Here is a 23,152-nt window from a genome sequence, read left to right as displayed (position 1 = left end):
AGACTAGGCGTCAAAGAGCTTCTTTGCTGGAAGAAGTTTAAGAAACGCCCACTGACGGATTCTGCCAGCGATTGAGACAGCCACGGGTGAGTGGCTGTCCGGACGGAAAAGGTTCACTCAGGCAACCCAGCCAGGTGTTTGCACCGGCTTACGCACAAGCAACCCCTAGAACCACTACAAATAATAATAATAATAATAATAATAATAATAATAATAATAGAGTTGAATATTCGTAGCATATTCAAAAGATTCAAAGGATCCCAAAAGGTGCTTTGAACTGCTATCTTTCCCTGGGAAATAATTCTTGGTTGTGTCAATGTGAGAGCAGGATTTTGAGATCTGAGCAGCAACGGTCTTGCGCAATCTTCAGCCCAGATCAAAGACTCCCAAACCTTGGTTCTCACATGCACCACTGTTGTTCTGGTGTAATCCTGTGGGATGGAACGGAGTCTGTGGTTGAGATTAGGGGAAACAAATGGAGAGCAGTGATGGAAAGGTTGCTTGGTTTCCTGCCTACCTAACTGAAATGTTTAATTCCCATTAATTGTGCTCGTGATAGTGAAACTGGCAGCCGTTTTCAAGCTTTACAAGTGATCTGTTTTGCAGGCCTTTCTGCTTCACTTTGCGGGAAGTGTAAGTGAAGGCGTGTCACGAGAAAATGTATGCAACACTGATAAATTCTTAAAGCATTTGACCTTTAATCAATTGTAATATTTTCAATGCGCAGAACCCTTTTTAAATGGCTGCAGTCCTGGCTCTTTCCCTCCCATTTATCACAATTACTGCTAGGCCTGTCTGATGCAATGCAAAAAGTACTATGCATTGACATCCAATATTTTATCATTAATTTTTGAAAAAGAAACATTCTGAGCCCCAACACCCCACCCCCCCGGTGTTCTTTGCAGCTCTGATATTTTCCAGCGCAGGACCCAGGAGAATTCACAGGACAGTTTTGATTTATGCTAGCATTGGCAGATACTGTTAATTAGCATTCACGGTTAGTGGAAAGCAGGAATGGTTAATTTTCCCAGCAATATGCTTGGTTACCCAAGCAAGCAGTAGCAACTCTTAATTATTTTCTAACCTTGGTAACAATGGGAACCATATAAATGAGATTTTTGCAGATCATGGGTACCTGAACTATTTTAAATAGTAAGAGTTTAGCACCAGAACTCAAAACTGCCTTGTTTGATGATGGGAGCTGTGATGGCAGTAGCATGGGGCATTGGCCATTCACAGGGCCTTCAACGTGGTCCATTTCAGAGGCTAGGCCAGATGTTTGTAGTTGCAGGTTGTGATTTGTGTTCATTTTGGATCCCCCTCCCCACTTTATACAGATTATGTCCTAAGTTATACTGCAAAGTTTTTTACAATCGTATGTACCATATGCAAAATTATCTCTTCAAAATGCAACACTGAAGGCATTAGTTTAATAATGTATTTTTAAATTATTGCAAGTAACCTCAAGGAGTTTACAAAGAGAATAAAACAATAAAAGTATCACTAAGAGTCATTAAAACAACTACCGGTATTTAAAACATTCAAAAGATACAATCAGCAATAAACTGAAAACAGATCAAAACTTTCTCTTTTATGGGTACAGTCATACCTTGGGTTACAGATGCTTCGGGTTGCACGATTTCAAGTTGCGCACCACACCAAACCTGGAAGCACCGGAACTGGTTACTTCTGGGTTTTGGCACTTGCGCAGAAGCACTAAATCACGCTTTGCGCATGCGCAGAAGTGCCAAATCGCAACCTGCGTGTGCGCACACGCAGCACTGCGGGTTGTGAACGCTGCGGGTTGCGAACGTGCTTCCCGCATGGATCACGTTCGCAACCCAAGCGTCCACTGTATTGTAGATGTAATATTCAAATAATTTTGCATATGATTAGTTGGGCTCAAGCAATTCAAGAGCAGCTCAGATATAAGTGGGTGCTTAGACAGAAGCAGGAGCTCGACGCAGAAGGATGTTATCAGCAATCACTCTGAAGTATATCCATGTAAAAAAATCATTGGAGGTTTTTAAGCAGAGGTCAGAGGGATGCTTTAGTCGAGACTCCTGCACTGCAGCGGGTTGGACTAGATGACCCTCAGGATCCCTTCCAATGCAACAATTCTGATTCATCCTGATTGTACTTTCAAGGAATTGAAGGGAGTCAAGGAGTTGGGTTTTTCTCCTCCAGCAGGATTTGCTGCTAAAGCCATGATATTGATGGAAGGAGGTCAGTGGGAATGCCCCTGATGAAGTGCCCCGGAGCCTCAACTTTCTCCTCATGCACTTGTTCCCCATTCTTCTCCAGCCTTGACCTTCCTACTACCTTCCCACTGCTACCTCACACAGAGAATGGCACAAGACAGCCATACTTATACAAGCACGGAAACTTGTTTATCTTGGTAGAGCGAATTTCATCTACTCTGCTTAATTCTTTTTATCTTAAGTCTCCTGGGGCGAGTCCTTGTTTTCCTGAACATCTGGATTCATTTCCTTGACTATTGATGCCTAATAACAACTCAGTATTAATCCAGCTGTTAAGTTCGTCCACAGGTTCCCCTCTCTCTCTTTCCCCAATGAAATGCCACAGAGTGCGTCTCTGTTAGGATGTTTCCCTCTTTTCATAAAGAATATGGCAGGCAACACACCCTACAAACTTGTCATCTAAATATACTGTTCAGCGGACTGAGAATGATTTCAGAAGGGATGCTGTTACCACCGTCATCCTGCCACTCAGAAGGAAGTGCAAGGCCCTTATAGACTGAACAGGAAGCATAAGTCCCTAGTGCTTCCAGTTCCTGCAAATGCTCTCTTGCACAGAATATGAGATTCAGAAGCTGCTGTACCCACTTGGTGAAGGGGATACCAAAATTCAATTTTATATGAGACAGACAAACAGGAGGTGCAAGGCAATTGTGTTTCCTGCTCCGTCCGCAACACTGTCATGCTCATGTCACTCTGAATGACAGGTTAGCACAGAGGCGAACAATCTTTGGGCACATTTAGGTATTTGAGCAAGTGCCATGGAAACTATCTCCTCTGGTCAGCTCTCTCCTTGATCTCCCCAGATCAGCATCCACTCCCCTTGTGACAACGGAAAAAGCCCACACAGAGAGACTTTCGCTTTCAAAAAAATAAATTTTATTAGAGTTTGGAAAAGGGAATACAAAGATTGTTATCTATTATCTTTTTTAAAAATCAAAACTAAAACATGAATCTAAATAAAAACACAAATCAAAAAGGGAAAGAAAAGAAAAGAAAGAGAGAAATGAAGAAGGAAAGAGAGAGATAAAGGGAAGAAAAGGGGAAAGAGAGTAAATAACAATAATATAAAAATTACAGCTATGGTGCCCATGAATGCCACACTGTCCCCAGTGAGGTAGGTCCAGACAGGATCAAGCAGAAATATAGACAAACGGAAGCCAAGGCAGAAAGAAGATAGCAGCAGAGACAGCCATTGGAAGCTGCTGTTGTAGCAAAACAGCAGGCAGACTGAGGTGCTTTGTGCAAGAACAGCCAAAACCTTCCCTTTCCAAGGACCAACCAGATCTCTGGTTTGGAAGTCTCTTTTCAGTCAGGTGTGGGTTCACCTGCTGAATCTGTACCTCTCACTTGGCTTAACTTTGTCTTTGCTGTGTGTGTGTGTATGTGTAGGAAGGAATTGAGTCCACAATGGCAATGTGATGTAGAGGTTCGTCCATGGCTGCAGCCTGATAGAAAGGGTATGCTGGGCTGCTCAAGGAGATCTGAGCCTCAGCCTTGGATGAGGTTCCCTCAGCGTCTAAGCTGAGTATTTGACCACCTTGAAAGGATGATTCTGACAAGAAAATTCACCATGCATGTCTGAGGTCCTACAGCAAAGGTGCAAACCATGTGGGAATGTTGGCTTGAACTTAACCGTGTTGCTATATGTTGGTGAGAGAACACTGGTTTCTCAACTGGGAAAGTAGGACGTGTCAAGAAAGTGGGAAAATAGTTTTCAATGAGGTTAAACAAAGGGAAGTCAAAGCAAATGCTAATAGGTCTCCTTTAGATCTGGTTGGGAGGGAGCAGGTGTTCACACTGGCATCCATTTACATATGACAGGCTCTTTTATTGAGGCACCTGGGACCTAGTCATGCTAGGAAAAATGAAATCATACTAAAATAAATATGCCTACATTCCAGTTCTATAACTCTGTCCAGCTGTTGCTTGGACTGTGGATTACCCAGTTCCTCACATGTATGATGGTGGGGTGGGTGGGTCAGGAACGGGCAGGCCCAAGGCCAAATCCAGCCTCTTGTGGGTTCTGTTGCCCCACTAGGTGCCAGCTCTGAGGAATGCAAGGAAGGAAGGATGGTAGCAGGAAAAGTGGGAAAATGTATTCCTCCACTTGCCTTCCTTTTCCTTTTGTATGCATGTGATTTTCTTTTTTACTCTTCTCTCTGGTAAATAATAGGTATCTAGGAACCTGGGGCCTAGAACTTGGCAACCCATTCTTAAAACCTTCTTGAATACAGTTTAGGAAGTCACATGTTTTAGGGGAAGATGCCTGACCCCAAAGAATCTCGACAAACTATAGTTTGTTAAGAGTGCTGGGAATTGCCACTTTGTGAGAATGAACTACAGTTCCCAGGATTCTTTGGGGGAAACCATGTGCATTAAATGTATGGTGTGGATGTGATCCTTCTCATGAAACAATTTTAGTTCAATAGCATTTGAATAACAGACCATTATAGATTTACTATTCCCACTCTCCTCCCACCTTGAAAACAGTGTTTTCAGTGTTGCTATAATGATGAAGTTTTGTGTCATTTCAGCCTGTCTTCCGAGCTATTATGATGTGTGGAAAACTGACTTAAAGCTATAATCTTAACCCCATTTCCCTGGGAGAAAGCTCTATTGAATTCACTTTTGAGTAAACATGCTCTGTAACTGGGACGGAGTATACACAAAGGTGAAAAATACATTTGTTGAAAATTCTAGAAAGTTATTTCCATTCATTTGATAAATATATTTTTTTCTCAAGTTTCCTGAATTACCAGGGAGACGGCAACACTTTCCAGATCTACACAATTTTACTGAAACATATGAAAGACAAATACCAGAAGTCAAAGCTAATATATTCTTCTCAGGGGTCCTGTAAAAATACAAGGACAACCCCCTTATATTTTGAAAAGGTTCACAGTATGATTTTTATAATTACATAGATGATTCATGCCCAATAGGTGAGCTGGCTAACACATCGAAGTCAAACTTTCTCCCCTTCTCTCCTTTCTCACTTCATTTCTCACGCAGTGAACACTCTTTTTGAGTAGAGTCTGTAGGAAACAGGAAGTGCAAAGGGATGTTATGGCGGCGGATCCTGATTAGCATGGGATCTCACCTTGCTCTATGGCTGCATTCAGATAACACTTTATTCTGTTTCCCTGATGTTTCCTTACCGGGTAATTTCTACATTTTATGTGCTTTTTTACCTTAGCACATAAAATGTAGGAAGCCTCTTCTGGAAATCTAGTGGAATCTAGCAGAAGCAGGGCTGGCTTGCCATAGCACTTTCCTCAGGCGGCAAAATGCGATGTGCTGTCCCTGAGTGGAGGTTTAGTGCCATGCTTCTAGAAAAAATCCATTTGTCACCCAATTAACTCAGACAACAACAACAACAACAATTTTATTTATATCCCGCCCTTCCCAGCCGAAGCCAGGCTCAGAGTTTTGCATTATAATTTCATGTGATTCCTGCTTAAAATGGTCCATTTTGTGTAAGGCATGTGACTTTTGTGCGTCACATAATTTTGGCCCTTATTCCTGGGTCCCAAAATGTGATTGTGATTGTCCAACACATCAGATACAATAATGTTAACTTAATTCAATTCAGTTTTAATTTGTGATCTTATCAGGCTTGTTATTAAAACTATTATCCAAACAAAGCTGGGTGCTTTGTTTTTTCTTTCTTTCTTTCTTTTTTTTAACCCCACCACCTTTTCCTTCTCTCTTTGGGCTGGAAGGAATAATTTTGCCCTTGTTAAAATGCAACACTTTTGCTGTTTTCTTTGTGTCCCTAAAGCTAAGCTAGGCCAGGATAGGTCTGGAAAAATACAGCTTTGACAGGCTAAATACACAACCATGTTTTTCAGTCCTCCCTGGTAACAAGACCTGAGCCCTCTACTTCCCCCACCCCTCTCTTTCCCCCACCCCAAATGCTTCCATCAATTTAAAATGCTTGAAAAAACAACAACCCAATAACAACAACCACTGAATAGTGGGACTATTTTTGTCTATTAATTATGGTAATTGTTTCCTGTGTGGAAACCACATCTAGAAGAAGTGAAAGATGGGTATGTGTCAGAGTGGGAAGAATACCTTGTGTGTGTGTAAGAGAGAGAGAGAGAGAGAGAGAGAGAGAGTTAATCTTTGAAGGTTTTTTAAACCCCTGGAGGGAGGGCCTTATAATAAGCAGCATCATTTATGCTTCGGGCCTGATGCTCTTTGCTGCCCCCGCCTCGTCCTCGCCTTTCCTTTCACGTGGAGATTAAAGCCAGCGGTTGAAGCTTCTCCTCCTTCTCCCATGTGGCTGATATAAATTCTACATCAAATAGAACGGAGGAAAGGAAGGTTTGGGCTGTCAGCAGAAAATGAAGGGAGATGGCTGACAGTTGCAGAGAGCGCAGAGCGCGGGCCTCATTAATCCGGAGGGCGCTTGGGAAAACGAAATGGAGCAAAAAGTATGGGGTTGGGGGATGCCTCCTTCGCTGGAAAAGTTTTATGAGTGGCAATGCGAGGGCAGCATTAATAAGCATGCGGGCAAAATTTCCCCAGCAAAATCGCTTGCAGATTGAGGCGGCGGGGAGGGGAGGCTTGTGCGGCAGCGATGGCGCTAAGGAGATCCAAAACGTTGCCTATCTGACGTATCGGGGAAACACATAAATGGCTCTATGGATTAAAATGGTAACGTGCTTTCTATTAAAACTTTGTTGCTGTTGTTGAATGATCCTGATTTCTCTCCCCTCCCTCCCTAAGCTCCCCACAATTCCCCCCCTGTCAACTTTCTCACGAATTCTTCCTTCTGCTTGATAATTTCACAAGGGCAGGGGAAAGCTCCAAAGAGGTTTATCTGGAAAAATTCAAAGTTAATTGCACAGAGAATTTCTGAAGCATGAACCTCCAAGGAGGCTAGTTTCACCGTGGTTTTCTTCTTTTTCTCACTCAAAGAACCCACGCCTATAACGCCATCTTTGTAAGCCTGGCTATTGTCTTGGTGGTGCCGTTTTAATTACTGCTGGACCAAAATCTGCCCTCTGGTTTCTTGAAAGTTTTCTTCCTCTGCAAAAGAGGCTTCTGTTTTGCTGCCTCATTCATCCCGCATATAAGGAGGCAGCAATTTCCACCCTATTCTGTGTTGGTCATAGTCAGCACTTCTTGCATTCTGCTACAGGATGACATTCATTAAAAGCTACATTATATCTGTGGTGGCCAAAGTTGACATAATTAAGTATGTAATTAATTTTGATCCATTTCAGTGGGCGAGGGATGTTATAGACTGGCTGGAGGAGTGGTGGGAGGCCCCAGCTAGGGAACCCCCAGAGGAAGAAGGCTCAGAGCCAGGGGATTGGTGGTGGAACAACAATGAGTGTCAGAGGGAGAAGACGGAGCAGACTGGGAGGAGGAGGTGTCGGAAGCTGAAGAAACAACAGGGTCTAGTGAGCAGGAAGAGGCTGCGGAAGAGAGCATTCCAGACTCAGAGGCAGTAGAGGAGGGGGGCCATGAGACAGAGATAAGGCAAGCTGCTGAAGAATCAAGGGAGTCTGCCCCTCCTGCTGTGACCAGTTCCCCTCCCCCTGGGTCTCCCAGAACACACGGAGAAATGAAGAGGTTGGAGGAAAGAGGGACAAAACAATGGAGCCTTAGTCTGCTGGGAAAGGAACTGGGGAGGAGGCTTAGAGAGTGGTGGAAAGTGGGAACCTTCAGTCCCCACAACTGCCTCATTGGAGGGAAGACCTACTGGGAAGAGTTGCTATGATCACTAGGCCTGCACTATTTTGGTTTCTTTAATAAAAGAGGGCGCGTGTTGTGGTGAGACCTGGCAACCAAACCCTGTGTTGTGGGTGGGTATGATTGGATAGCCACAACACCCTTGATGCAGGGTTTAATCAGACCAGTGGGACACAGGCTAAATAGATCAAGGGACCTCTATATACCTATGCACGTGACCCAGAGCTTCCTCTTTCGGCTCGTGCATCGGAACACCCGCCCACCTCTCCCTACTTTTAGGGCTTTGCTCTTAACTTTGCTATGCCATTGTGTGTCATCTGTCATTGGGACAGGGGTACGGCAGGAATTTTCCCCACTCGGCTGATTGGCTGGTGCCATTTGGGTTTCGCCTGCCGCGTAGCAAATCGTCACAACTTGTAAGGTTGCGGATAGGCTCTGGTTCAGGTGATAGGGATGGGGGAACGCTCTCGCCATCCCTATGTGAAGGGGATGTTAAAGGAATCCAGGGACTCAATGGTTTGGTCAACCCTGTGAGGGGGTTGTGCCCATGCCTAAGTCCAGGGGGACATCTGGGTGGTGGACATAGCCTGTTCCCGGCTTTCTACCTATCCGGGTGTTCACCCTAGGCTGCCCTTTGCTGGTGCCCTGGGTCAGCACTACCTGCAATGGTGCAGGGAGCTAGTCGAATCAGAGCCTATGCAACCACTACCTTGCTGTAATCAATAAAGTTGTGGCCTAAATTCTGCCAAAATCCAAACCAAAATTTGAGTCTTGTCTGAATTTATTTAAGGGGGAGGTTTAAAGGTCTGAACAAGTTCTATTCTGGTTCCTGACAGTGGGGAAGCACTGTGAAAAGAGTAGCTAAGGGAACATCACGAGAGGTGGGGACCACATCTGTTCTCTCCACTGCGACATTCAAGCAGTGCCAAAGACTTTATCCAACTGAATTGGGTGCAATTAGCATCTGAGTAAATTTTCATAGTATTGTGCTGTGAGTTTTATTTCAGACTGGAACAACTTCTGGTGCAATCTCTATAACAGCTTTGATAATATACACCAAAGAGATTATGCTCCGTGGTTTGCATCGAGAAGACCATGGGCAAATACTGCCCTGGAAAATAAATACAACTGTTTTTAATGCATGCCAGACAATGTGTAGGATTTTAGCCTGAAATACGGCTTTGACAATTGTCTTATGTTTTAAAATTGCATTTTGGGGTTTTAAAGAGAAAGACTCGTTTTCTTCAAGAGAACCAGATCACTCACTGTAGCGATAGAAAGGCACCTGTTAGTTATTTCCTCAATCGGGGGGAACTCAGCTTTGAGTTCTTTTGAAAATTCCCCTTTTGGGCTGCAACATTTCTTCAGGAAATGAGATTACTCTGAATTTGAAAATGGTGACTAGCTGCTTAAAACCAGCACAGCCTTCAACGAGTGGCTATGCATTAAGAATCTGGGTGGCTCCAAAATTACAACATTTTAAATTGCAATCACCCATCTACATCCAGGCAAGATGTTTCAGACAGGAAGTAATTGAAGTAATAATACTCATATAGCATGTTTTAAGTATTCACAGGGATTCATATGCATTACCTGTGTGATCCGTTCAGTGCTGTTAAGGGGGGGGGGCAGTGTTATTAGAGATGGGCTGGGGCCGAGAGAACAGTGGTTCTGCCGTAAGCCACTCAGTTGTGGTCAAGATAAGCTGGGACACTCTTGGACAACTCACACTCTTAGCTACTATTTTACTCAGAATAGCTTGCTTTCACAGTGAAAGCTGCCTTATACAAGCAGAGCTCAATTTCATAAGGAACTAGTTCAAGTTCAAGATGTCCAAAAAGGAACACATTCCAGTTCCCATCTGCCCCTTTGCAAAAGGAGGGAAAGATTTCTGTTGATTGAATACTCAGGAGAGCACATGGTTAGGAGGCACTGTGGTCTAAACCACTGAGCTGCTTGGGCTTGCCGATCAGAAGGTCAGCATTTCAAATCTGCTTGACAGTGGTGAGCTCCCATTGCTCTGTCCCAGCTGCTGCCAACCTAGCAGTTCTAAAGCATGCCAGTGCAAGTAGATAAATAGGTACGGCTGCTGTGGGAAGGTAAATGGCGTTTCTGTGTGCTTTGGTACTCATCACAGTGTCCGTTGCACTAGAAGCGGTTTAGTCATGCTGGCCACGTGACCCGGAAAGTTGTCTGCGGACAAACATTGGCCCCCTCAGCCTGAAAGCAGAGATGAGCACCACACCCAATAGATGAATTTGACTGGACTTAACCGTCCCAGGGTCCTTTGCCTTTTTATCTTTTACCTTTACTACCTGGTAAGCAAGCTCAGGTTTGCAACCTCAGTTTCACCCAGATCTCTGATGAAATTTGATCAGATTGTCTGAGGTCCAAGGTATATTAGGACTGCTGCTATATGTATTGGTTGTTGTTGTTGTTGTTGTTATTATTAGAAATTTTGGCTCTTTGTTTCAGAAGAATGCCCCAATAAGAGTCAATTCAATGGGTTTTATTCCTCAGTAAGTGGGAATAGGATTGCAGCTGTATTATATAGTAATCCAAGCTGACAATTTAAAGGGAACATTCATAGCAGTTAGCATTGGTAGATGCATGTTGTCTTCTTGTGGTGCTTATAATTATAGCTTGTTAAGGTTCATACCATCAAATCAAATCTTTATTATTATGTTCAAAGACCAGCATTAAGAAACTGGGATAAGAAGCACATAGGACACATTATGCAGATACATATAATTTTAAAAAAAAGTAAAATAAACAAAATAACAAATAAAAAAAAGGCAGAAAATTAAGTCAATAAAAGTAGCATAAAATAAAGTACAATGGGCATGCCATAAATATGGTATCTCCCGCAAGATGTGTTAAATAATGAACGTATTTTTAAAATTCAAAAATGCCCTAGAAAGGAACCAATGCGTTTAGAAGCTCCAGCGATCACATATGGCAAAAACTGGAACAAATATCTATTGTAAGATGGAGAAAGATTAGCGTTTGCCAGCCAGAGCTGTAAAAAGTCATATTGTGATGTTGATAAAAGTGAGCTGCTAAAAGGGAATAAAGGGGGATATTGTGATCTTGATATAAGTGGATTTATCACTTGACATGTATGAGAGTCATGAGGACAACTTCTTAGGAAACCAGAGGAGAATCGTGTGTGTTATATGTTCCTTTGGTCTACAGGGCAAACTGTTGTGATTCTGGGAGACTTCTGGAAGCTGTTCTCAAAGTTCAGGGAAAGGTAAGCAAAATTACATCAAGGTATAATGAACACAGATGGGCTGATGCACCTGCGTTCGTGATATGAGAAACAGATGTAGAGCCATTGATTTACTAGGAGACTCACTGGGGGCTGTCAACTTAGTGCAAATAACTTTGATAACTGGGAAAATGGCAAAGGCCTGTCTTTCAGAGAGGCACTCAAAGGGAAGGGCCTGTTGAAAAGGTCTTTTTATTTATTTTTCCACAGAGTGAACCTCTTTTCAGGGATATGTGGCAATCCATTTACGCTGAAATTGCACCATGATTTAGGAGTGTAATGACAGTCCAGGCAAAGGTAACAGAGCATCCTTGCACTGCAAACCTCCTTCCCAGAACTTGGCTGTCTGGACATGTCAGATCCCAGCCCCGCACCTCCAACAGCCCTTATGCCCATGTATGGTTTCTGCCCATTGTGCTGGCATGTGATGTCACCCAGATGCAATGCAAGTGGGCCTGGGCCAGTAATTTACAAGGCAGCACTCGCAAGACCATAAGAAGAGAAGAAGAAGAGTTTGGATTTGATATCCTGCTTTATCACTACCCGAAGGAGTCTCAGAGTGGCTAACATTCTCCTTTCCCTTCCTCCCTCACAACAAACACTCTGTGAGGTGAGTGGGGCTGAGAGACTTCAGAGAAGTGTGACTAGCCCAAGGTCACCCAGCAGCTGCATGTGGAGGAGCGGGGAAGCGAACCCGGTTCACCAGATTACGAGACTACCGCTCTTAACCACTACACCACACTGGCTCTCATATGGTATACTCATAATATGGTATAGATACTCACATTTGGGGTGCAGTTTTTTTAATGGTCCCAACAGGGTTTATGTTTATATGTCCAATGGGGTTGTCCAGGTAGTCTACTGAAATCCTAGGTTGAGGATCACGTGGGGTTTGCTGGCACAATTCCACATATGTGGTACGCACAGTGATCGTATAACAGGTTCTTTTCATAGATTCATAGGGTTGGAAGTTACAAGCCAGACTCTACAGCTCTGCCCTCCCTGAACTGGCCACTACTGAGTTCTTGCATCCTCAATGTAGCTCATTCACTTTGAATGCAAATTGGTGATTCTGAGTGTCCATATTCTACTCGTGGACATCCAACGAAGTGGAATGTTGCAAGATTCAGGACGGATTAATGAAAGTACAACTTTACACAGCGGATAGTTAAACCATGGATCTTGCTACCACAGGAGACGGTGATGGCCACCAACTGGGATGGCTTTAAATGAGAATTAGGCTATTTCATGGAACAGAGGGCTATCTATCGATGGCTACTAGAGCCAGTGTGGTGTAGTGGTTAAGAGCGGTAGTCACGTAATCTGGGGAACCGGGTTCGCGTCTCCGCTCCTCCACATGCAGCTGCTGGGTGACCTTGGGCCAGTCACACTTCTTTGAAGTCTCTCAGCATCACAGAGTGTTTGTTGTGGGGGAGGAAGGGAAAAGGAGATTGTTAGCCGCTTTGAGACTCCTGAAGGGGAGTGAAAGGCGGGATATCAAATCCAAACTCTTCTTCTTCTTCTTCTTCTTCTTCTTCTACTAGCCATGATGACTATCCTCCACCTCCACAGTCAAAGGCAGGAATGTTTCTGATTGTCAGTTGCTGGGAACCACAGAAGGTTGTCCTGTGCTCTTGTTCTCATGAACTTCTTGCTGGTTTCCCACAGGCATCTGTTCAGGCCTGATCCAGCCGGCTCTTATGTTCTTGCTTGAGCAACCATTCTTGGTCATTCTTTGGCTTAGCGAGGACTATTGTAATTAAGTCAGTCTGGCTCGCATCCCATCAAGTCAGCAGTGCTATTTGCCTTCAATTAATCAGGCTTCATTTTTCACAGAAACATTTCTGACCAGGAGCCAAATGCATGCTAGTCACAAACTCCATGTGAAGAAAAGCAGAAGAGAATGGCTTAAGAGGCAGCTCTTCACAGGACAAATGTTGTGAGCAGGAATCAAGCGTCCAAATCCTGACGTATGTTCGGGGCCAAAACAGGGTCTACAAAGGATTTCATTATATGGGAATTAACCCTAGTTCATCCACTTAGACCAATATAAAATTAATTACCGAACATATATTTTGAAGTGCTGGAGCCAGAAAAAGCACAATGCTGCCAAACAATATTTAATAATTTTATCCAAAATGTACAAAAGGAACCCTTGGGGCTCTTGGAGATCATTGAAGCCAACTGCTCATTTAGCGAAGAATGTGGCCTTTCAGATTGAATTACAGCGGCTTTGCATTCTCAAGGGACTCTGCAGGCATAGCCTTTATTATCTTTAGTGGGTGCAAAATAGAAGGCCTTAGCTCAGCAATCAGGAGCTACGAAGCCCTTTGGAGAATACAAGGGAAATTAACGATCCGTTGTGGGTTCTTAACAACCCTATTCTTCTACATGGGGCCTGCCAAAGGACCAAGATACACATTTTTGCTTAATTTGTGGTGTGCAGCTAAATCTTGCTTTTTCGTTGACTAAACTCACAGGACTAGGGAGGGGTGGTGATTCCTACCGTAAATGCAGCAGGCAACAAGGAGAAGTTGACCTTGTCACTCTCCAGCCATGATTGGAATAAACTCTGGAATTCACTCTAATGAGAGGCAGTGATGGCCACCAACTTGGGTGGCTTTCGAAGAGGATTGGACAAATTTGCAGAGGATAAGCGCTATCAATGGCTTCTAGCCATGATGACTGTGCTCTGCCTCCCTGGTGGGAGGCAGCAATGCTTCTGAATAGCAGTTGCAGAAAACCACAGGATGGATGAGAGCTTTTGAGCTCAGGTCCTGCTTGTGGTTTTCCCACAAGGCATCTGGTTGGCCACTGTGAGAACAGGATGCTGGACTAGATAGGCCTTAGGTCTGATCAAGCAAGCTTTTCTTATAGTCGAAATGGAAATTGCTTCCTGCAGTGTGGTGGTGGGGTTAAGGGAAAAAACTGTATCCAATACAGTGGTACCTCGGGTTAAGAACTTAATTCATTCTGGAGGTCTGTTCTTAACCTGAAGCGTCTGTAACCTGAGGTACCACTGTAGTGGCAAAGTCCAGCTCACATCTTGAAGACAATAGTTCACACATGTCCTCAAATACACATGCTCTGGCTCAGACCAATTCATCTCAGTAGTATGTATTCAACTAAGTTTTACTCCAGGATAGTTCCATTGAAATTACTGGACTTAACTTAGTCATGTTCATTAATTTCAATATGTCTATTCCGAGTAAAACTCGGTTGCATACTGCCCAATGTCATAGAGCCCCTTTATGTACAACAGACCTTTGCATGCCTAATATATTCATTTTAATGCCATTTTGTCAAATAGACACATTTTTGCAAGCGATGCCCCCTAATAGTTTCCTTTAAAAAAAAAAAAGCATTTTGTGTGTGCACTTCTCTCTACTATGCACATTTTTGTGTGCAATGTCTTGCAGCTGAAGGGCTGCACTGGAAAATTCAGAGGAGTGTGAATTTCAAAGGATGTTTTGGCTCCTGTATTGTTTCAGAAACTGCAGGCTTGATAGGCTTGCATTAAAAAATGGGGTCCAAAGTAGTCCCCCACATTCCTTGTGGAGAGAGGTTGCTTAACATTTTGCCGTTTGGGCCACTTCCAGCTTAAAATCCCCCTCCCCAAGTGGCCTTCATGCACAATGTGTGTATTTCGTGCAGGGAAGAGGAGCCACAGCACAGTGGTACAGCAGTTCCTTGCATGTAGATGGCCTCAGGTTCAACTCCTGGAATCACCAGATAGCAGCTGGAAATGTTCCCTGCCTGAAGCTCTGAAGAGCAGCTGCCAATCGGTGTTGAGAATACTGAGCTAGAGAGCCAATAGCCTGACTTGCAATAGGGCAATTTATTTTTGTGTTTGTGTAAGAGAGAGACATGGGATGCGGATGGCGCTGTGGGTTAAACCACAGGGACTAGAACTTGCCAATCCGAAGGTCGGTGGTTTGAATCCCCGCGACGGGGTGAGCTCCCATTGCTCGGTCCCTGTTCCTGCCAACCTAGCAGTTCGAAAGCACATCAAAGTGCAAGTAGATAAATAGGTACCACTCCGGAGGGAAGATAAATGGCGTTTCCGTGTGCTGCTCTGGTTCGCCAGAAGTGGCTTAGTCATGCTGGCCACATGACCTGGAAGCTGTACGCCAGCTCCCTCGACCAATAAAACGAGATGAGCGCCGCAACCCCAGAGTTGGTCATGACTGGACCTAATGGTCAGGGGTCCCTTTACCTTTACCTTTTAAAAGAGAGACATAGTTCTGCTTCAGATGTTCCTGCAGCCTTCAGAATCAGCTTTCAAGCCTCTAGGAAACAGAAGTGGGGAGGTGTGGCGTTTGCCTCCTAGGTGGGTCATAAGGAAAGGGTTAAAATGAGTGTGATGTGATTGTCCAGTGGAAACTGATAGGAGGAGTTAGGGTTAGAGGGGGAGTGTGTGAAAGTCAGTTGAGAGTTAGGAGTTGAAGAAGGAAGAGGGAGGAATAGTCTGTGGGTTGGTTGAGTTGTGTGGTGAAAGAGTGAGAGGAACTATTAGGTGGAGTCAGATAGATAGCTAGTTGGGATAATCAGTTTGAAGTTGTTAGGAACAAATAGGACAGTTAAGGAACTAAGAATAAGAAACTGCCAAGAAAAATTAAATGAAACCATAAGCTTGTTCATGCCGATAAAATAAACTTGATTATTTGTTAATGTTAACAACTGTCTGGACTCCGTATGTACCCGTAAGAAATGGGTTGGTGGCAGTGAAGAAAGCAATTACAGTGGTGGCACAGAGTCAATAGACCGTCAAATGTCCGGGGGCCCTGTGTGATCGCCACAGGAGGTTATATGGGAGTACTACTTTATACCAAGACAGAGCATTGGTCTACGTAGCTCACTGGCTGGCAATAGCTGTCCAAGATTTCCAAGTGGGCTTTTTCTGAGCCCAGCATGAAGACACCAGGGAATGAACATGGACATGCGAACATGTGCTCTGACGCATAGCTATTCAGTTAGAAAATCCTATGTGCATTCTGCTCCTTGGGTGCACGTCAAAATGCACGTTTAATCCAGGCAGGCAGAAGATGTCAACCTGAAAAGCAATTGTATGAAACAGCCTTTGGGCAGGCTCCAGAAAGCTTAGAGCGTAAACCTTTGCTGGAGGAAGCATGAACCATAGCTTTGTAAGAGATGCATCTGTCTGTGCGTTATAACCACTTATTTATTACTCTTCAGCCATTAAGCACTTCTATTTAATTACCAGGTATCAATCAGTGCAAGTCGAAATGTAATGTTTCTTTAAAAATGATTTTAACATCAATAAAATAGCCATAAAGGGAAAATAACACTACTCTGTTGGAATCTCGTCTTTGAACACATTCTCAGAGATATAATTAAAAACACCAAGTGCTTATTTCAAAGCCATAAGTGATGGGTCTGGCATCATGCCTACTGCAGGAAGGCTAATTACACCATAAATTAAACAGATTATTATTATTATTATTTTTAAAAAAACCCTCCGAACATTATGACCTTTAATAAAATTGTTTTTACAACCAGCTGTCAATAAATCACCCGAGAAAGCTAGTGAGAAGTGGGCACTTTTCTTCTGTGAATTTCATTAGCTTCAGTTTATTTGCTTTTTTGGCGAACTATGATGTTTTTTAAATCTTAAATTAAAAGCTCCAGCCTATAAAAACTAATTCCAAAACATTAGCGTTTCAGTCCCTGAAAACGAGCCCCTCTAATTGCAGGAATTATTCAAGATTGTATACTGATCAGAGGCTATTAAAAAGAAATAGTCCATGGAAGGGTCAGACTCAGCTACAGTAGTTCCAGGAAAGGCCATTCGGATATATAGCTTAATGAGTGCAAAATGTTTCAGGGGAGGCTAGTTTACCGTGGAAATAAAACATGCATCTCAATGCAGAAGCTGTTTTAGACCTTCACTTTACTCCTCCTTTTTTCTTATTTTACAGACCAGTGTCAGAGGCTGTATGCCTCCTTGTACCATTGTCTGGGAATCACAAGCTTGTTGTGCTCACGTCCTGTTTCTAAGCTTCCCATGGGCATCTGAGAACAAGACGCGGGGACTAGACTGGGCCTTTGTAGGCTCCTCATATATTCCTATGTTGTCGGGGTTTTCTGCTGCTCATTCAGTTTGCTGGTTTACTTGCCTTGTGGTGAGCTTTACTCAGGTCTTCATGGACGTAATAAGAAAGCCACACAAGGCATATGTTGAGAAGAGAAGTGGTGTCCATCTCTTGCGGACGAGGGATGATGGCGAAGGGTGGGACGCTTTGAGATGCAGAAGAAAGCTGAGGTATTGCCAGTGCTTCTCTCATAAGCCTTGGGTGGTAAGCCTGCCATCCGTGATTGGTGGAGCTGTAGAAAGACTCGGCCATTTTGGTTGACTGGAGAATAAATCATGTGTGGCATTTTTAAGCTATATATAGTTTTGACACCTAGAAAGAGCTTTACTAAACGATGTGCGAAGGTCTGTGAGATGAGAAACCTTAAACATAAGCATTAATATGCTTAAAGGTAAAGGTACCCCTGCCCGTACGGGCCAGTCGTGTCCGACTCTAGGGTTGTGCGCCCATCTCACTTAAGCGGCCGGGGGCCAGCGCTGTCCGGAGACACTTCCGGGTCACGTGGCCAGTGTGACGAAGCTACTCTGGCGAGCCAGCACCAGTGCAGCACACGGAAACGCCATTACCTTCCCGCTATAAAGTGGTACCTATTTATCTACTTGCACTTAGGGGTGCTTTCGAACTGCTAGGTGGGCAGGAGCTGGGACCGAAAGACGGGAGCTTACCCCGCCGTGGGGATTCGAACCGCCGACCATACGATCGGCAAGTCCTAGGCACTGAGGTTTTACCCACAGCGCCACTCGCGTCCCTTATTAATATGCTTGTGGTGGCTGCAATGCTAATGGAGAAATATTATGAGGTCTAGAAAGCTCCATCATATGGGAGAATGATACTGGAAGGTTTGTTGTGAAAATAAATACAGTTTGGGCTATGATTTATTTCTGTAAATGTACTTCAACCATAAATTAAAGCAGGGGTGAGGAACCTTATGCCTGGGTCTGGATGCGGCCCTCTGAGCCTCTCTATCTGGCCCTTGGGAATCTTCTCAGCCACACCTCCTGTCCCTAGGCCACACCCCTCACTAGCTGTGACAAACACACAAACACAGTATTTTTGCCTTGCTGGAATATGTCCTTAATCCTGGACAATGCCTCTTACTTGCCTGGAGGGAGGATTCACTCCATCTGAGAGACAATTGGGCTACTGTACAAACGTATTATTCCTTGATCCACCAACTTTTGCTTCTGGTCCCAGCCTCTCCAGGCATGTGGCCTCTGGAAGTTTTCCAAGAAGGGAATGTGGCCCTTGTGATGGATAAGGTTCACCACAGAATAGAATCATAGAACTGTAGAGTTGGAAGGGACCCCAAGTGTAGAGTCCAACCCCCTGAATCTCAACATGTGGTTCCCCATCCATTTGAAACCATACCAGACCCTGCTTAGCTTTGTAACTGTGCTAGCAGTTTTATTGTTGTCCCATGAGGAAAATTCCCCAGAAATCATTTCTAAGATACTGGGAGACCAGAATCCCTTAGTAAACAACCTTTACTATGATTATAACTGATGGGATTGAGCTGCACTGGGAAACATACAATGGAAACCTAAGTAAAGCAAATATCAAGGGAAAGCGAGGGTTCTTAAATTCTGAACCACAAACTCCCAACACACCACTCCTTCCTCACAGGGAACTTTGGCTCTTTTCAGACGTATCTTTGAGAAACATGGATGCTAGAGACATTTTTATATGTTCTCCCGTATTTCCTTTTGAGAGTATTCCTCCCCACTCCACCCTGGTTATTACATTGGCCTCGGTATCAGACTGACTCCTATATGAGCTGTACTCATATGTCATAATGACATAATGCACAGTAAAAGCCCGATATTAAAACAAAACCTCTTAACGTTTATATGGTGGCTGAAATAAATCAACCTTAAATTATTTCTAAATGTCGAGAAGGGGGCAATGGAACTTTGAATGTAACTATTGATAGAAAAGGAGGAAGGGGAAGAAAGTCAGAACAAATTCATTTGGGCTACTTAGCCCCTATGAAGAAATATATATAAATCTTGATTTTCTTCCCGGACTTAAAATAATTCCCTTCAGCTTCTCAGACCTGGCTAATGCAGTCTATTTAAAAATATAGAAGAAATAATAATAAAGTGAGAAGGACCTTAGAGGTTCAACTAGTCCAAGATCTTGCTCAGTGCAGGATCTACAATGCAGGATCTGCAACGCAGGATGCAACCACAGCATCTGTGACAGGTAGTTGCCCAGTCTCTGCTCCAAAGCATCCAGCAAAGGAGACTTTCACTTCCCAAGGTAGCCTCTTCTGCAGATGAACAACTCAAGCCATTTGGAAAGTCCTCCTGATGTTTGATCCAAATCTGCTTCCTTAGAATTTCCATCCCTTAGATCCAGGGACCTGCCCTCCAATCCAACAGCCTTACTCCATCTTCCATATGACATGAGGGCAATTCTCGTGTCTTCCCTTAATATTCTCTACTCCAGGCCAAAGAACTGAAGAATGTAAGAAGAGCCCTGTTGGATCAGAACACAAGTCCATCTTGTCTGTCATCCAGTTCTCACAATGGCCAAACCATTATAGGAACCTCACAAGCAGGACCTGAGTGGAGCTGGTTCTCTGCTTATTCCTCCACCTCCTCTGTTTCATTCCTTCATGCTACCTTCCGGTCCTCTCTTCTGGTCCACCAAGTCTCACTATCTCTTTCCCACCCACTTCTTCCTTTCTACCTTCACACACTCACTCTCTTTCCCTCTGCTTCAGGGCAGATCTCCAGGAAGATAGTTCAGTTATGAAATTTGCTCCCATGGGAGACAACGAGGGCCACCAACATGGAAGGCGTTAAAAGAGGATTAGGTGCAGAGAGGCAGAATGCAGGTACACTTGCCATACCAAACTCCTCTTTTCCTCTGAACTTGAGGATGCTGGGTTTATCCTGCTCCAAATCCATGAAGGCCATAAAATATGATGAGTCAAAAGCCACCTGCTTCTCCCTCAGTGTCTGCAGCCTAAGAGATAGTTCTGTTCCTGAGGTCAGCGTCCTATAAAAGTAGGAACTAATGGGTGGCGCTGTGGTCTAAACCACTGCCCCCTTGCCTGAGGTGTGAACAGAGTCAGAGATCTGGAGGTTTGTCAGGGTAACTGGGTGTGGGGTGACAGGAAAAGAGAGTTTTGAGCAAGGTGTGCTGGGAAGAAGAAAGGGAGAAGAAAGACTGGGATTCACCTTGGGTAGGCCATCTGATGGCTGGCTGGGAGAGATGTCTTTGACTCCAGTACTGCACTGAAATGACCAAGCTGTACGATCTGGACTCCCTTCATGCAGACTGAAGGTGTAAATAGGTAAATAAACAATATTTCTTAAGGCTTCAACAGTCTCCGCCGCATCTTCAGTTGCGAGTCAAGGTCCCCCAAGCCACCCCTAAATAATTCACAATTCACACATAATTTTTGTTTGAGGTTTTTGGCATAATTTTTGGCCACAACTTTATTAAAATACATAAATGTGAGTGGTTGCTTAGGCATTGGTTATGACTATCTGTCCCCACGCCCAGGGACAGAACTGACTTCTGGATTCCAGCAAAAGCCAGTAAGGGAAAACAATATTGGGGAGAGCATGGAGCCGGGCACCAGACCCTCATCCCCCCCCCTGCGCATGCTCCCGGGGCCTTGCGCGGCCCTAAGCCCCATTCAGGGGTACGGATGAAAGAATGGCAAGCCCCTGGATTTCTTTAACAGAATTCCCTTTCCACAGCAGCATTGGAGGGGCAGGCACTGCCAATCCTTACCCCTCCACCAACCAATTTTTTAACGAATGCCTAACCGCAACCTTACAAGTTGTGACGATTTGCTATGCAGTAGGCAAAAACCAAATGGCACCAGCCAATCAGCCAAATGGACAAAATTCCTACCAGGCCCCTGCCCCAAAAGCAGACGACCCCATGACAGGCATAGCAAGGTCAACACAATAGCCCTCTCCAAAGGAGCCCAAACCGTGGGTGAGCACCTGGAAACCCCTGGAATTTTGCAGAGAGTGGGGTGGCACCCAGATTTTGTAACAATATAAACTTGCCCCCCAGGTACAAATATGATACCCCTGTAGTATGTGTGATGTTGCAAGGTGGCCAAATATGACACAGTCGACAGAAAACTTTGCACAAAAACTGATGCTATGTGTGTGTTCTCAGACAGTTAATCCAAGTTCAAGGTGATGGTTAAAACATTCACAGCATAGCTGTGTTCATTACTATCATATGACAGTGAATGGTCATGATGGGTAACAAGGTGGTGGTGAAATCTTCAAGCAGCTGTCAATTTGAAGGAGAAGGGGGGAGTAGGCCCCTTTCCATCTGGTTTGCTGAAAGACCAGCTCCATCAAGCTCCTTCCTTAACTGTTTTCATCAGCCATTCCATCAGGCTGCTGGAGAGGGCGAGAGATGGAGCTACAGGGCTTCTCTATCGGGTTTGCTGAAAGACTAGCAACCTTTGGCTCCACCTTTCCTTTAAATATTTCCAATACAGCTGGTTTCTCTGCAGCTCAGAAATGGTGACTGAGATTTGTTTTCTCCTCCTCCTCCCCATTCTTTTTCCTTTTGTGTTGTGTCGTTTAGATTGCCATCCTGAAGGCAGGAACTGTTTTAGCATTGACATTTTTGGGGCTGAAATCCTCTAAACAAAATAAACTCTTCTTCCATGGAAGAAAAGTTCTGCGAATAGAAGCCATTCCACAGCCTTAAGAACATCTGAAAGGCCTGGTTGTTGGCAGTGCTTAAGTTGGTGAATCACTGCAATTACTGCCCTCCATTTTGGTTTTATTTGTCAGACAAAATGAAAGACCATTAATCTTTGCCTTTAAAATAATAGTAGTGACAATAAATAATAATGACAAAATTACAATTTTGTGAGTAACACAATCCATACTGGTAGTGTGTCATCCTTCACTGTAATATATATTTACTAAGCTTGTATGAAATACCATGAGGTTTACAACTAGCTTTATGTAAGCATCTTGGCATGCATGTACTGTATTCAAATATTTTATGTCAACAGATAACCCACATTTGGTGGTCTTTTCTGAAACAGGCTTTGATCAGTTTCATCCTATTCAATTTTCTGCTCCGATCAGAAAGCTAGTTAGTCTCCTTGGCATCAAAAACCATAAAATACTGAGGGGGACGGGAAGGAGATTGACTTTTATTGCTTGGAAGGGAAAACATAAATATTAGCATTTTCAGGGTTTAGTTAAGTAACTCTTTTGATTTACAATTCTTTTAAAATAATACCTTTTAAAAATATGCGCAATCTCTAAAAGATGAATTAAGTGAGTGTTTGATTTAGCATTTGCAGGGGGCTCTCTGGTTTACCCAAAATGAAAAACCTTAAATTCTTCTTTGTCTACTCTTGAAACCACTTCTTCGGCTTCTGAGAGACTGCGCTGTCATCGGCTTCCAAGATTTTGCGGTAACACCCTCTATAATTTCTTTGTTATTCTTTACTAATATACATAAATCATTACAAACTCATTTGCTATTAAGGTGGGTGTCATAATGGTATTCCATCACTTAATAAAAAACACAGAGAGGAGGGTCTAAAATTAAACCAACGGCAACACCGCTGAGGGAAGAAATTCTTAGCCTTTCCAGAGAAGGGTCTTTTCCTGTGGGGGTGACGCTTTGTTAGAAGTTGTCCCCCTCTCTATCCCCACGGAAGGGAGATGCGGGGGCAGGCTTCCTCTGGCGGGGTGGGGGGCAAGCTGTGAGATGAGAGCAGTATTTAAAAAACAAAGTTGTAATGGGTAATTCAACAAAAATGGGTGCTTCAGGTATATTGGACTCCTGTGCGT

This window comes from Podarcis tiliguerta, assembly GCF_965153285.1.
Source record: "Podarcis tiliguerta genome assembly, chromosome: 3".
In the NCBI taxonomy this organism is placed as follows: Eukaryota; Metazoa; Chordata; class Lepidosauria; order Squamata; family Lacertidae; genus Podarcis; species Podarcis tiliguerta.
Note: the sequence above shows the minus strand (reverse complement) of the source record.